The 14708-nt window shown below is 37.6% G+C and overlaps 1 non-coding gene across 1 annotated transcript; it reads left to right on the forward strand.

Annotated features, from left to right (window-relative positions):
* The first annotated feature begins 481 nt into the window (after positions 1-481).
* Positions 482-554, forward strand: TRNAK-UUU (transfer RNA lysine (anticodon UUU)). Its single transcript has one exon. It is a non-coding gene; the product is annotated as a tRNA-Lys (tRNA).
* Positions 555-14708: the final 14154 nt, after the last annotated feature.

Raw genomic sequence — 14708 nt, forward strand, 5'->3', positions numbered from 1 at the left:
AAAAATCATGTCCTATGGAAAAAAGCATAGTTCACCTTGCAATTCAAACACATACAGTTATTTTTGGAGGCAACCATTGTGCTTACATATGCATCAGAAGTGATTTATATTTATTTTTCATTTTGTCATCTAGAATAAGTATTCAAGCTCAACATTTGGTAAAATCAATATTTTTATTGTTTCATCAAGAACGTTTTAAAGTGAAATGGGCTTTTTTCTTCTTTCTTTAAGCATATGACAATAAAGAAACAAATATTTACTAGTATAAATGATTCCACTACTCTGATTTGTACTAAGATGCCAACAGTTTCAACCACTACTTTTTTTTTTTATATCATTAATGCAAGTATCCACACAATGAAAACAAGCAAGTAATCTGGTATTATTCTGAAAATGGTGTAGACTCCATAAACCCCTTGGAGGGGTTCTGAGGAAATCTCTGTGTCCATAGACACATTCCGAAAAGTGCAGTCCTAGTTGTGCCTGGCTGGCTCAGTTGGTAGAGCATGTGACTTTTGATCTCAGGATCATAAGTTCAAGCCCCATGTTGGGCATGGGGCCTACTTAAAAAAAATGCAGTCCCAGAATGGAATGACAATATCAGCTATTTTCCCCATGTTGAAAATGTAACATGTTTATGCCACCATTCATTAGGTATTCAATTAAACATAGCCAAACTCAATCACTAGTTGATATAGAATTTAAATGTTATTGCTAAGAGAATCCAAATTGTGGCATTAGCTGAGTGGAAAGGGTTTAGCAACAAGCAGGAGGGTCTACCCATTGTGGTCTGGAAAGCTTGTAACTGTGAAGCAGAGCCAAGCCCTTTTGCTTAACTATTGTTTGCTTAATCTCCAGACTCAGACAATGCAGTGACCAAGGTGGAGTCTTAAGCAAAATGATAGAAAACATTTAAAAATTGTGGTGTGTATAGCTCCTTCTTGATCCATTCTATGAAGTCTGACAAGAGAAAGATAAACATAATTTATTTTCCAAACTCAGACTCTTTCACAGTGGAAGGGGGAGCTATTAATAAATTTGTCTGGACAAGGAGTATAAACCAGGATAAATTCATTCCACGATGCTCTGCGGAATGAATGAAAAGAAATATCACAGTGCTAAGGGACATGCTGTATGTGTGTGGTTTGTGTTCTAAACTCACCAAGAGTCTCATTATTTATAGCATTGCAGGGTTGGAAAAAAAATTGCTTTTCTATAGAAACTTCAAGCAATCGTAGAGTCACTGTAAAATGGCAACCATAGCAGAAGTCAAGAATGTGACCCCAAATCTTTTTCAAAAATCCCACCATTCTTTAACTATTCCTTCTACATTCTGGGAGGAACAGCATTGAGTCAGTGTGTTTCCTACCTGAGCCTATTGTCTCAAGTGACTTTAAGCCATTAAAATAAGAGAAGAACGGACCAAACAGGGAGGTTCGTGGATAAGAGGCAAAAATTACCATGTTTGAAATGCATATTGTGACATCTTTGGCTGGGGTAATTTGCACATAAAATAGACAAACACACTGGCAGTCCACTAAGATTTTGAGGAATCGGCATTTCCAAATAAAAGTCAAACTCAGGTCTGTCTGGCAGAAGCTTGTGCTAAAGTGCATCTTCTCTGGAAGCTCATTACCTGGAAAGGACTCAGATTCGGACTCTAGAGAAGTTCCCATGACACCCAGAGATCCTGGAGTTTGAGTTTTTTCAGTAAGTTTGATGTGAGTATGGGTTGTGTTTTGGGCTGAGTAGAGGGTACCATCATCCTTAATTTATTGATAGTTTATTTTTCTGTCACATGCAGCCCAAATCAGCTTCCCATGTAGATAGCCTCCTAGCTGAGTTGACACTGTAATTTAGCAAACATAACCTTGACCCACCTACATCCATTTATATTCTGTTTTGTCCCAACCTGCTGGTTTATATGTTCAAATCTACAGCCTTGGTACCAGCGCTCCCCGAACAAGTCAATGGTTGTTCCTTTATCTTCTTAAAACTTGCCTAAGTTGCTCCTCAAAATAACTGTCTCTTTTTGATTAAGAAAACCGTGAATTTAAAAGAGTACATACGTCAGATTTTGCAGAAACTTTGACATTACCTTGGCAGGACCCCTAATTTAACACTATGTGGTTGAATAAATGAATGAATGTTTGCATGCTCAATGAACTGACTATATTTAGTTTTTTTTCTTCAGATTTTAGCCTTTTAGAATTCTCTTTCCTTTCTCTGTCCCTCCCCACCCCCTGTCTTTTTCTCTTTCTCCTTCTGCCCGCTTTCCCTAGGATCTAGCTAGCTAGGAGGATCTCAGAAAGGGTCATGACTTTGGTGTCGAATCTAAGAACTTTTTGTCTTATTCTACATCTTGAGAATTTTCTCCTGAGTTTTTCTAAAAGTTTAGTTTCATGTTTCAAATTTAACTCAAGGAACCATGTTTTATTAATTATTGCACAGGTTTTAATCTTTGGGTTGCCTGGTAAGTGGAGAAGTCCAGTCCGCCTTGGGCCTTTGCTGCATGAGTGAATGAGGGGACACAGTTTTTTCAGTAGTGTTTGGCTAAAGTAGAGGGGGTACTGGGGAAATGTTTTCTGCCTTGCAAGGCTGCCCTGTCCTGATCCTGTAGCTAGAAAAACTAGGCATCTTCCTTCCTCCCTCTCTCCCTCCCTCTCTCCTTCCTTCCTTCCTTATCTGTGTTTCCAGGTTGGTAGCTTCTTGTGCTCCAAGTCTGGGATATGCAAGGTAGCAAGCTCAGGGAACTCTTTACTGTTTCATTCTTTTGGGCTTGATTTCCATAAGCCACTCTGCTTTCTTTTTCCCACCCTTCAGAGTTTTCAGTGTTTGTTTTATATATAATGTCCAGGGTTTTTAGCTGTACTTAGCAAGGGGATTAGAGGACAGTGTATCTCCTCCAACTTCCAAGAAAGAGAAGTCTTGCCCGCAGGTTGTTATTGATGTATTCAAAGTGTATTCTTGAAGTCCTTTTTTAAAAAATTCAAGGAAATGCAAACTTTCTCGTATTTAAAGGGTATAATAAAGTGTACACCAGGGCACCTGGGGGGAGCAGTCGGTTAAGGGTCTGACTCTTGGTTTCAGCTCAGGTCATGCTCTCAGGGTAACGGGATTGAGCCCTTCGTTGGGCTCAGCACTCAGCGTGTAGTCGCCTGGGACTCTCTCTCCCTCTCACTCTGCCCCTCTTGCTCATGCTCTCTCTCTCTCAAATAAATCAATGAATCTTTAAAAAAATAATAAGGTAAAATAAAATAAAATGTACACCATTTAATACTGGTTAAAAAAAAAAAAGATCATGGCCTTGATTTGTTGTGAGTGTTGAAAATAAGATCATGTTTCTCTAATTTTCAGTTACCCGATTGCACAATTTTAGGATAAGATGGGCAATGGCAAGACTTGGAAGAACATACCCATTACAAGATACCCAGGTTTTTATTTTTCCTTCTCTAATTTAACATTTCTCTTTCCTTCCATGGTCTTCCTCTGTACCTTACCACAGCCCCACAGCCTCTGAGTATTTCCTCTGGATGTGAGTCACCCATTTCATTCTGTGTCAATGAATGCACATAACGTCTTTTCATGCTTAGTGACAAGAATATTTTTGAGCTTTTCTTTGGTGTGTAACCCTGCTCTGTCTGGTTCCATGTGATTCAAAGGAGCTAATCATACATGCCCCACAGACAGAAAGAGAGAGGTGCACACAAATCTTAAATGTAAAGATGATACATTTTCCAAAGTAAATGCACCTGTGTAACCACCCACCCACCAGATAAAGAAACAGGATATTTAGGATATTAGCAGCAGTTCAGAAATATCTCTATCACTATTCTGCCACTATGCCATCACTTTCTGAAAGCTAACTATTACCTGAACTTTTAACATCATAGACATAGATCAGTTTTGTCTGATATAGCATATATATATATATATATATCATAATGATATATAGCAAAATAAAAATAAATCATGTTTGTGCTTTTTTGTGTTTCTGTGATTTCTAAATAATGTGATATTCACTGATATTGTTGCATATGGCAGTAGTCTATTTCTTTATATCACTGCATAATATTCCACTGTATTAACATTTATTTATCTATTCTACTGTTCGCAGGCATTGTATTGCGTTCAGTGTTTAACCTATGAGATAGAAGCCAGATAGAAGCCAGATTCTATCTTTCTTTGTACAAATATTAATTGATTCAGAATCCTTCATCAGATGAGAATCATTCCCTGTTTGTGTACATTTTAACTCTATAAATACCAAATGCTGCGTAAGGGTCAATCTGTTTCTCAGCTCTCCTTTCGTTAATCTAGGTATCTGCTCTAATGTCAGTAACAAGTTGTCTGAATCACTGAAGCTATATACACCTGATATCTGCTAGTCTATGACAGACAAATGGCTTTATTCTTCTAAATTGTATTTACTTGCTTGGCCCTCTGATTTCCTAGCTGAGAGTTTGAATGGAACTTCATGACTTAACAGACCAGATTAGAGAGAGTCAAGTCTTTCAAATACCAAGCCTTTTAATTCATGAAAGAAACATATCTCTCCATTTTTGTAGGTTTTATTTAAATTTATTTATTTATTTATTTATTATTAAATTTATTTATTTCAATAAAAAATTCTTCTGTATTTTCATCCTTTTTTCCCTTCTCTGTATCTTAGTCTTATCTATTCTACTGACCTATTTCTTTGCTTCAATAATCCTCTCCTCAATCATATTACTCTCTGTTAATATTATGTATTGAGCTCTTAATTTCAATTATTTAATTTTATCTCCTAGAATTTCAATGTAATTCTATCTTTACTGACGCTTATTTTCTGTTGACGGTGTCCATCAAATCATCCATTCTAATGAACATAATATCACATTTATTTTACTTTCTGTGTCTTGCAATTTTAATACATAGATCTCCTGAGAACTTTTCTAATGTCTATTTTTTTAAATTTCAATCTAAATCATTTTATTTTTGTCTCTGGTATGCATGCTAATTTTTTACTGAATGCCATGAAATATTTTAGAAATTATTTAAGGTTCTGGATAGTCTTATATTCCCACATTTAGAATTTATTTTCCCTTCTCTGAAATAGGATAGGAGCAAATCACCTAAATCCAGTCTAAGATTGATCTGATTTGAAAATGGGGATCAATCTTTATTAAAGCTTGTTCCTTTCATCCCTTCCTCTCATATGTAGCCCTTTGGAAGGCTGTGTATCTGTTAGGGACTCTCTTCCTGGTAGATCCTGTCATTCAACATGTTATCTTCCCAGACCTATTAGAATATTGGATTATCTTAGCTTTTCAGCTTTTTACCTAAATTCTACTCTACTTCTCAATATAGCCAGTGCTAATGAATTAGTAAATTCCCTTGGTGGAAAATTAGCATGCATATTGGATTATCTTTCCATATTTCCATATATATATATTTTTTAGGACTTTCCCCCTTCAAGTCCTGCAAATTTGGTGGCCCTGTGTTGGCTTCAAAGATAATATGCTTTTTAAAATTTTGTATCTGGTTCATCAAATTGTTCTCCTTGGGAATATTAATCTGATACAATCTAGTTCTCCATAACCAGAAGCAAAAATCTTCACATCTCTCTCAGTTTAAACTTTGTTATAACTGTCTTAAAGCCATCTTCTGTCTTGGTGGAATTTTAAAAATCCCAAGTTTGCAAAGAGAGACATTTCTTCCTGTCTGCCACCAATTCTGACATATAATGTCCAATGGTCATCAATGCCACTATTTTTCAGATGGTTTAAAAAAATAAAAAGTTCTGGGGCGCCTGGGTGGCTCAGTCATTAAGTGTCTGCCTTCGGCTCAGGTCACGATCCCAGAGTCCTGGGATCGAGCCCCGCATTGGGCTCCCTGCTCAGAGGGAAGGCTGCTTCTCCCTCTCCCACTCCCCCTGCTTGTGTTCCCTCTCTCGCTGTGTCTCTGTCAGATAAGTGAATAAAATCTTTAAAAAAAAAAAAAAGTTCTGTAGTGTGTCTCTTCCTCCAGAAATGGACAAAAGAAGTATCCTTCTATTGATATTTGCAATTGATGTGAGTCATAACTAACATGTTTTGGGATTAGTATTCATGCCTTATGCATTTGTGCTATTTCATATACCTTCCTGAAGAATTTTAATTAAAAAAAAATTCCTCTTCCCAACATAATTGTCAGTATTTTCCATTGCATTGCAGTCTTCTGTTTATGAAGTGATAGTGTCTTGGTAATAATTGTTTTCTGCTGAGCTACTGTTTTCCATGATAAAATGGTATGAAAATTAGTCACGGGAACCCTCACTACCACTTGTAGTCAACTGCAGACCCAGCTGGAAGAGCCGAACTTGACCTTACATGGACTTGACCTTGAACACAGACACTACTCTTACTATCCCAGCTGCCGGAAAACTTTCCTTCCTGCTTTCCTTATCTCCTCCCCCCTCCACCCATAAACAGCTCAGCCAAGGAGAAGCCACTCTAGTCAGAACTCCCAGTTTACTCCAAGGACTTTTAGTTTATAACACCCTCCAACTTCCTCCTTTTCTCCCTAAAAACAGGTACCTCCCCTTTGTTCTCTGGGCTTGTCTGTAGTTTTGCCACAATTTGTTTGTCCCAGATTGCGATTTTCTTTTACTCCCAAATAAACCCATCTTTTGTGGTAAAATAACTGGCGGTTTTTATTTTTAAGTTGTGGAAACCATGAAATTGCAGCATGGCATATTCCCCTCTCTGAAGGGCCCACTAGTGAGGTCAGAACAAAATTTGTTGACAATCAGTAGAACGCTTATAAGAAACTCTAAAAACATTTGCTGGACTAGACTATTTCTGGTTTCATTTTTCTACGATTATTTTTGTCCTAATTTCTTTGGCTACCTTTACCATTTCTGTTGAATAATGTAGGAAATCATTTTGTTAGTCAATCCTGTTTGTTTGGTTCTTTTTTGTTTTTCGGAGCCACTTTAAAACCTTTAAAAATATTGATAAAGCAATGTGGAAGTGATGAACTAATTAAAAAAATCTCCTACAACTGAATTGTAAATGCTCAAAGAATGAAGTATTGTCTTATATATTTTGAATGAAGCTAGGCAGGAAGCAAGTACTTTAAACAAAATATGTGCTGAATACCAAATTCACTCTTACACTTTTATATATTATTTTCTGTAAGTATATCTGGGATTTTCACACATTTGGTATTTGATAAATGTTAAATGAATTAATCACTATTTATGAAGTAATAATATATAAATTAAGTGAAAGGGAAGAGAAATTAAATACACCAAACTCACTGTTACTTTGGGACACAGACAAAAACATATTTAATACACAGTAAATTAACATAATTTTCCTCTAATTGATATGAATTAATTAGCTTTTCAGTACTGATACATGTAGAAATCTGAAGGGCTGAAAGTGTTTGCCCTGTTCTTAAGCAAGCAGACTCTTTTTCCCTCCAGAATGCAAATTGTTCCTGAGGACTCTGAAAGCCCCCCTTGCTCTCAAAGCATCGGTGTGGAGCAAGTAGACAGCTCTCACACACACCTGGATTTTAGTGCTTAAAAATATCATTTCTGAGCCCTCAAACAGTTATTTCATGTCTCTGAGCTTCAGTTTCTTCAGCGACCAATTCATGAATAAACTCATCATTGTATTTTTTTCAGAAGCTAAAGAGGTCAGTGAGCGATGATCATGCAAGAGGAGGGCGGGACTGAGGTAAGGTTCCTGGCGTTTGGTTTTTGGTATTGTGCATCTTTCCACAGTTGGTGAACCACCTCAGGCAGCAGGTCCCCGGCTCCAGCCCCAAAGGAGGGGAGCGCTGACTTGGGTGCGGCCAGCAGAAGCGTTAGCAACCCTTGTCGGAAACAGAGGAGAGAGAGGAGGAGTTTCTAAAGGAAAAAGGTGGGGCCTTAGGACAAGGCTTTCGATCAACTGGTTGTTTGATGCAGAAAACCATGGTAACCAGTCATTCCCCTCCTATTTTATTTATTTATTTTTTACTTTATTTTTTGAGATAGAATGTATAGGTTTTATACTATTTGTTGATTTCAACAATTGAATGAATCCATGTACCACTTCCCAAAATATGATATGTAATGAAAGTTCCCTCAAGACCCTTTCCAGTCAATGAACTCTATCTTCTCAATTAAGTATTTTCTGACTTCTAGCACTGAAGGATGGCTTTCTATGCACTTGAAATTCACATGAATGACATCATATGTTAGCTTATTTTTGTGCCTGCATCATTTATTCAACATAATGTTTTGTACATCCATGCATATTGTCTCATATGTCAGTAGCCCATTCCTTTTCAGTGATGATTGGTATTCCACTCCATGAATATGACATAGTTTATTTATTCATTTCTGTGTTTGTTTGACAAATTATTTTACTGACTGCTGGCCATATTAAATAATGCTTCTACGAATATTTGTGCACAAGTCTTTTTGTGGACATGCGTTTTCATTTATCTGTAATAAATATTTTAAACTTTACTCAAGTCCATGCACAAAAGTCCGTTCAAAATGCATCATACATTAAACTTTAAACATAGAACTAAAAAGTTTCTAAGTGAAAATATTGAAGAATATCTTGATAAGCTTGAGGCAGACAACACCATCTTAGAACATTAAAAAAATCTCTAGCATTCAGAGGGTATTATGCTATGTGAATTAAGTCACAGAGAGAAAGATAATACTATATGCCTTCACTTATATGTGGAATCTAAAAAACAAAACAAACACTCTCTTAAATACAGAGAACAAACTGGAGTTTGCCAGAAGGGAGGTAGACGGGGGGATGGGTGAAATAAAAAAGAACAGAAAATATATTAAATTGGCCTTCAGTATAATAAACCTTTCTGTTTATCAAAAATTCCTATTATGAATATTAATAGGACAACACAAACTGAAGGATTATATATATAGTATATGTGAAGTACTTCTGTAATTTAACCATAAAAAATACTAATATAAATTGGGCTGAAGTTTGAATATATGCTATGCAAAGAAGATAAATAAGTGGCCAAGAAATACATGAAAAGTTGCTGAACATCATTAGTCATCAGAGAAATGCCAATTGATACTATAATGAGATGCCTTTTGCCATCCACTAGAAGGACTGAAATCAAAAAGTCTATGAACACCAAATGTTGGCGAAGATATGGAACTGACAGAAATGTCTACAAACACCTTGGAAAATTGCTTGGCAGCTTCTTAAAAAGCCAACCATATATCTACTCTATGGTCCTGCCATACTCAAGCACATTTATTGAACATTTCCTAAATATGAGACAATGAACAAATCAAATTTCGTATGTATTATTCAATTTTATCTTCCCATTGATACTTTGAGGAGGAACTAATTGTATTCCTATTTTGTAGATTTTTAATCTAATTACATGGACAAGATCAAAATGTTGATAATGGTCATAGTGGGGATGGCTCTCTTAGTGAAAGGTCATGGTCTCATTATTGATGACTAAGCCATTGAAAGATTTATAGCTTTTCATGGAGAAGACAAACATGCAGAGGTTTGGTGAGATAAAGTTGGCCTGGGACCCCAGTTCTGAATCTCTTCTACTACACAAGCTGTTTGACCCCTCAGAATCTCAGTGTCACACCTGGAAAGTGGGCAGAAGTGGTGGGTTATGAAGAGTAAATGGACAGCATGTGTAAGGGGATGAACAGAGCATTTGCACGTAGGGATTAGGAAATGCACATTCCTTTCCTTTTTCCCTTTTCCTTAAACATATTCTAGTGCTTGGACATTTTCATTTTGAAACATTAGACTCGATGCCTCCAGTTTTGAAAAATGTAAGTTTTCAATATATCGCTGCAAAACTGGTGTTGGTTTTTCTTAAGAAGTACTAGTTTGAGAAAATGCTGGGGCTTATTCATATGTGAGGACCCTAAGGCTTACAGAACCTTTGACTCTATGTTCTAGATTCTGTGCTTTCCAATGTGCCAGCAGATTAAGCTAGAAAGGCTTGTAATTGCCATGTTATTATAATAAAGTAGATTTCAGCCATAAATACTTCTATAGTGAAAAGAGAAAAAAAAACCTTCAGGCTAAAGACAGTCTTCAGTGAGATGCAATCATCAGGGACCTCTTACTCATCATTTATATTCTCTCCTCTTCTAAACAGAAGGCAATAAAATGAGAAGTTCATTTTCTCACCCAGTGTTCAGCAGAGATCACCTCCTATCACTTTGATCTCTTCAGTATCTTTCATGTATCCCCTTTTACATCTCTAATGCATGGGCCCAGCGATCACCAAAGACAGGTTTACTGTCACACTGTTAGTTTGAGAAGGGAACTAGGACATCCATTTGAGCAAGTGTTTGAACTGAAACAGAGGAAGCAGAAGGTAAATACCATGCACTTAACTACCCCTCCCTTACTCTATTCTTGGCACTGCACTAAGCATTTGCAGTCCTTTCTCATTTAATCATCATTATATGCTTAGGAGATTGGCACTGTTATGTCTCCTTAATAGATAGAGACATTGAGCAGAATCATGCAGACAGTTGCTGATAAGCCAGGATTTCAACCTTACATCTCACTGCAAAGCATTTACAATTTGTCCTCCAAATAAAATTGGTCTGGTGATAGTGATTTAGTGGTGTTGGTGGTGAAAGACTGATGGGGGTGTTACATTGATGGTTATTACATTGGTGGTAAGATGATGTGAGCGAGCAGTCCATCCGGAGTAGGGTTATGCTTTAGGAGAGAATAGTTATCATGCTTTCGGTGAATAAATAGTTTCCAGCACTTGCCAACTATGGATACCACGTTAATTAAGGTATTTCTCTTATCTTAAATTAGTTTATGGTCTGATGGGGAGAACATATTTAGGGAAAATGCATTTAAAATCTTAGTGTTCAATGCTATCTAAGTATCTCAATTTGGTGAATATTCTGCATGACTTTCAGGGGCTGTGCATGGTGCTGGAGACTGAGAAAGAAGAAAAGATGTCTTCATGGTACAGTGGGAAAGAAGAGTGGAGGGATAAGGCAGCATGTGCTGGAAAAGGGAGAGCTGCCAACCCTATGTTGTGAGCTAAGTTGTCCTGGGAAGAGTCCATACAGGAGACAACAGGTAAAAAAACAGTTGATAAAGTATACATGTACTCCAGCTCAAAGAAATGACAAGTAAAAAGCTAAGGAGACATGAAATAGTGACATGTTTCAGTGATGTCTAATAAATCAGTACATCAGCCCCTGGTATACGGGAAAAGTAGAAGGTATTAGTCTTGAAGTCTAACCAGAATCCATGCCACAGGGCCTCTTCCACCGTGTCCTGAGGTCAGACGTAACCTTGGGGACAATAAGGAGTTATTGCAGGATTTTGAGAACAAGATGGACATGGAACGGTTTGCCATGTCACTCTCTAAGGACAAGCCTGGTCTTATACCTCTCTTGCAGAACTCCTAGCTAGGGGAGAGAGCCCAGCTACTGTTGCCAGTGTCCTCCATGCCCATCAGGCCTGGCAGAAAACATGCACAGTGACTCACTCAGTCATTCAGCAAACACATTATGTGTTTAGTATGTGGGAAATTAGTGTGTGTTTAACTTTTTGGAGTTCATGCTCCAAGGCAGGGAGACAAATGTAAGCATAACATAATTTACTTCTTTAAAAAGCCCAGAAATTGTCCCCCTGACTATGCCTTTTTTTCTTCAACTTATCTCTTCATCTAGAATTTTAAAAATATAATCTAGTGTGTGAAAACATCTGAGAATATGGATTTTGATGTGAAACAGCTCTCATGTGAATGCTTGGCCCCAAATGGCTTGATTGATGTTTGGCCTAGAGCTTTAACTCAACCTCTCTCAGCCTTGGTTTCCTCGTCTGCAAAATACAGATGAAAACAGTACATAATGTGAGGGTGTAAAAAATCATGCATTTAAAATATTGCATGTCAGTCACATAGTAAACACTCATCATGCTAGCCATTGTCATTACTTCTAATCGTTATTGGCTGGGCCAATTCTTCTTCTTCTTCTTTTTTTTCTTGCAATTTTTCTTCTTATCCCCAGTATATTTCCTGACATCTGAAATCTCCAGACCTTCAAAACAGCTACAATAACAATTGCCCCTGCTCTCAATACACAGAGTTACCTTAGCTTTTAAATTAAAACCTCAATCTTTTCCATTATTCCGCATTTTACGCCGTTAAAAAAAAAAAAATGAACAAACTAGTATAAGTCCATGCCAGCTTTCTTGAACCCACCATTTTGTTCAAACTCTGCTTTCTGCTTGAATTTTCCCCATGTTCTGTCTCTTGAAATCCTATCCTACAACTTTCGTGTCCCCTCTCCAATCGAAGGTACCCCTCTTCTGAACGATCTCAGTATCAAATATATTCATGCTCCCCTACTGACACTGGTTATATAGAGTCTTGGATCGTCGCTTTCATGAGTTCGTATCATCTGAATTAATAAAATCATAATGCATACTGTTTTTGAGTACAATATGCCACGTGTTTTGCAAAGTCCACAACCCACAGTATCTCTCATGTTTACAACACCTCCTTGAGATAAGTATTATGGGCTCCTTTTACTTAAGATGACCATGAGGTGCAGAGATTTTAAGTAATATTCTAAGATCATGCAGTTAAGTGGAAAAAGCAGGTTTCAAGCCAATGTCTGACTTCAAAGCTCATTCTATTGTACCAACTTCTTTCAAATTTGCCTTCTCCTCCTGCTAGATTATAAATTCTTTGAAATCAGGATAGTGTCTTATTCAGCTCTGCATATCCTCCAAGACCTAGCCTTGAGTCTATTTTTTAACAGAGAACTAGCTGCTGTGCTATGCATTTTTACATGTTATTTCAAACACTGCTGGCAATAACTCTGAGACAGGTGGTATTATCATTGCTACTTGAACTCAAATACAAAAATGGAGACAAAGAGGGGCTGAGTGATTAGTTAATCTCTTCCAAACGGCAGGGGCAAGATTTGAAGAAAAATAAAAAGCCGTGAGCACCAGCTATGTGCTGGGCATGAGCTCAGGCCTGGTGGGCACTGAGAAGCAATCACAGTCCTTGGCAGAGAGGCACTCTGCGTCTAGGAACATAGAAGGTGTGTGAGGAAGGCTATAAAAAATGGTTTTAAAGGCAAGGAGAAGTGTTTGAGCTCCGATCAGCAAACTCTCCTGTCTTGGTGATGATATTTGGTCCACACATTCTGACAGCTCCCCTCAGTTTTATCCAGTCTTCTTCCAAAGTTTGAAATGTACAAGATTACATAGGGGATGTTATGGGAATTGTCTATTTTTACATTTAAATTTTCACTTATTGAGCTGAGAAATTTTAGGAGACCTAACTGCCTTACAGAAAATCCTCCCTGAGTCGTTCTGGGCCTTTTATTCTTAGGAACCATCTGGTGAGAAGCCTGGGTTCTTCACTGGTAACTTTAAATTTATCCTGTGTTCTTTTCTTTATATCTTCTTTCTTCCTTTCCTTCTTTTCCGTTTTTATGGTTCCAATAAAACTTCTTCCTTTCCTCATTTCCTCCATCAATCTAGCAATGGCTTTTCCCTCTTCATTGGTGGACATGTTTGCATTTATGAATTTTACCAGGGAAGCAGTTAGTATTAGAAGAATGCTCTATTAAGAAAATCTATGGACCTTGGAGCCTTTGATTCAAATAGACTATCATTCAAATATCAATTCCACCACCTTTCAGAAAATTAGCCTTGAGTACGCTTTATAACATGCTCTAACATAATCTATTAACCTATAAAATGAGGATACTAAGATTTATATTTACGGCATCTTATAAAGGGTGAAGATACTATCGTGGAGAACTTATCATGGTGTCAGGCATATGAGACTATCAGTAAGTGGGAGATGTTCTTAGCCTTATTACTTAGCTGCCATCACCATGCGATTTATAAAATCCATGGAAGTACTAGATGATTCCATGTATTTCTGGACGAGAAATACAAATGCGAAGCCACTGCTGTTGAGGCTGTGAGTGAGCCACCATCTTCACACAGGATGTATGTTTTTCTGGCCTGCAGGGTTTGTCTCTCAAGGTTCTCCTAGGATAATGAGACAGGAATTAAGTGAATCGGTATTTCTGGGTCTTGGACTATAATTGCTGCCCAAATACATCTCTTGCTTTATAATTTATTAGTGCTTATCAGATGACCACAGAATAATCTTTCTGAACACCTCCTTGCTTACATCCTCTAGTTTAAATACAACGTAAGGTTTAAGTTGTTTTGTTTAATTTCACTAAAATTTACAGTATCTTTAGTTAATCTGCTCTCTTGGTTGTAGGTATTTGAAAAGTAGAGGGACGCCTGGGTGGCTCAGTCGTTAAGCGTCTGCCTTCGGCTCAGGTCATGGTCCCAGGGTCCTGGGATCGAGCCCCGCATCGGGCTCCCTGCTCCTGGGAGCCTGCTTCTCCCTCTCCCACTCCCGCTGCTTGTGTTCCCTTTCTCGCTGTCTCTCTCTCTGTCAAATAAATAAAAATCTTAAAAAAAAAAAAGAAAAGTAGAAAAACTGATTGCCAGCACTTTGCTGAGCTCCTACAGAGCTCTTGGTCCTTTCCTTGGCTCCTGGAAGACAGTTTTCCTTCTCCAGGATCTGCCAATGTCTCTCCACCAGGTGACAGAAACCTTGATTTATTCCCTTCTTACATCCTGCAAGTTCTTCCCCTTCGACTCTGGAGCATGTCCTATGGAGTTTTTCTCTGTTTAAACTTTTCC

This window comes from Callorhinus ursinus, unplaced genomic scaffold (assembly GCF_003265705.2).
Source record: "Callorhinus ursinus isolate GAN/ISIS: 27379988/994484 unplaced genomic scaffold, GSC_fseal_2.0 scaffold5, whole genome shotgun sequence".
NCBI lineage: Eukaryota > Metazoa > Chordata > Mammalia > Carnivora > Otariidae > Callorhinus > Callorhinus ursinus.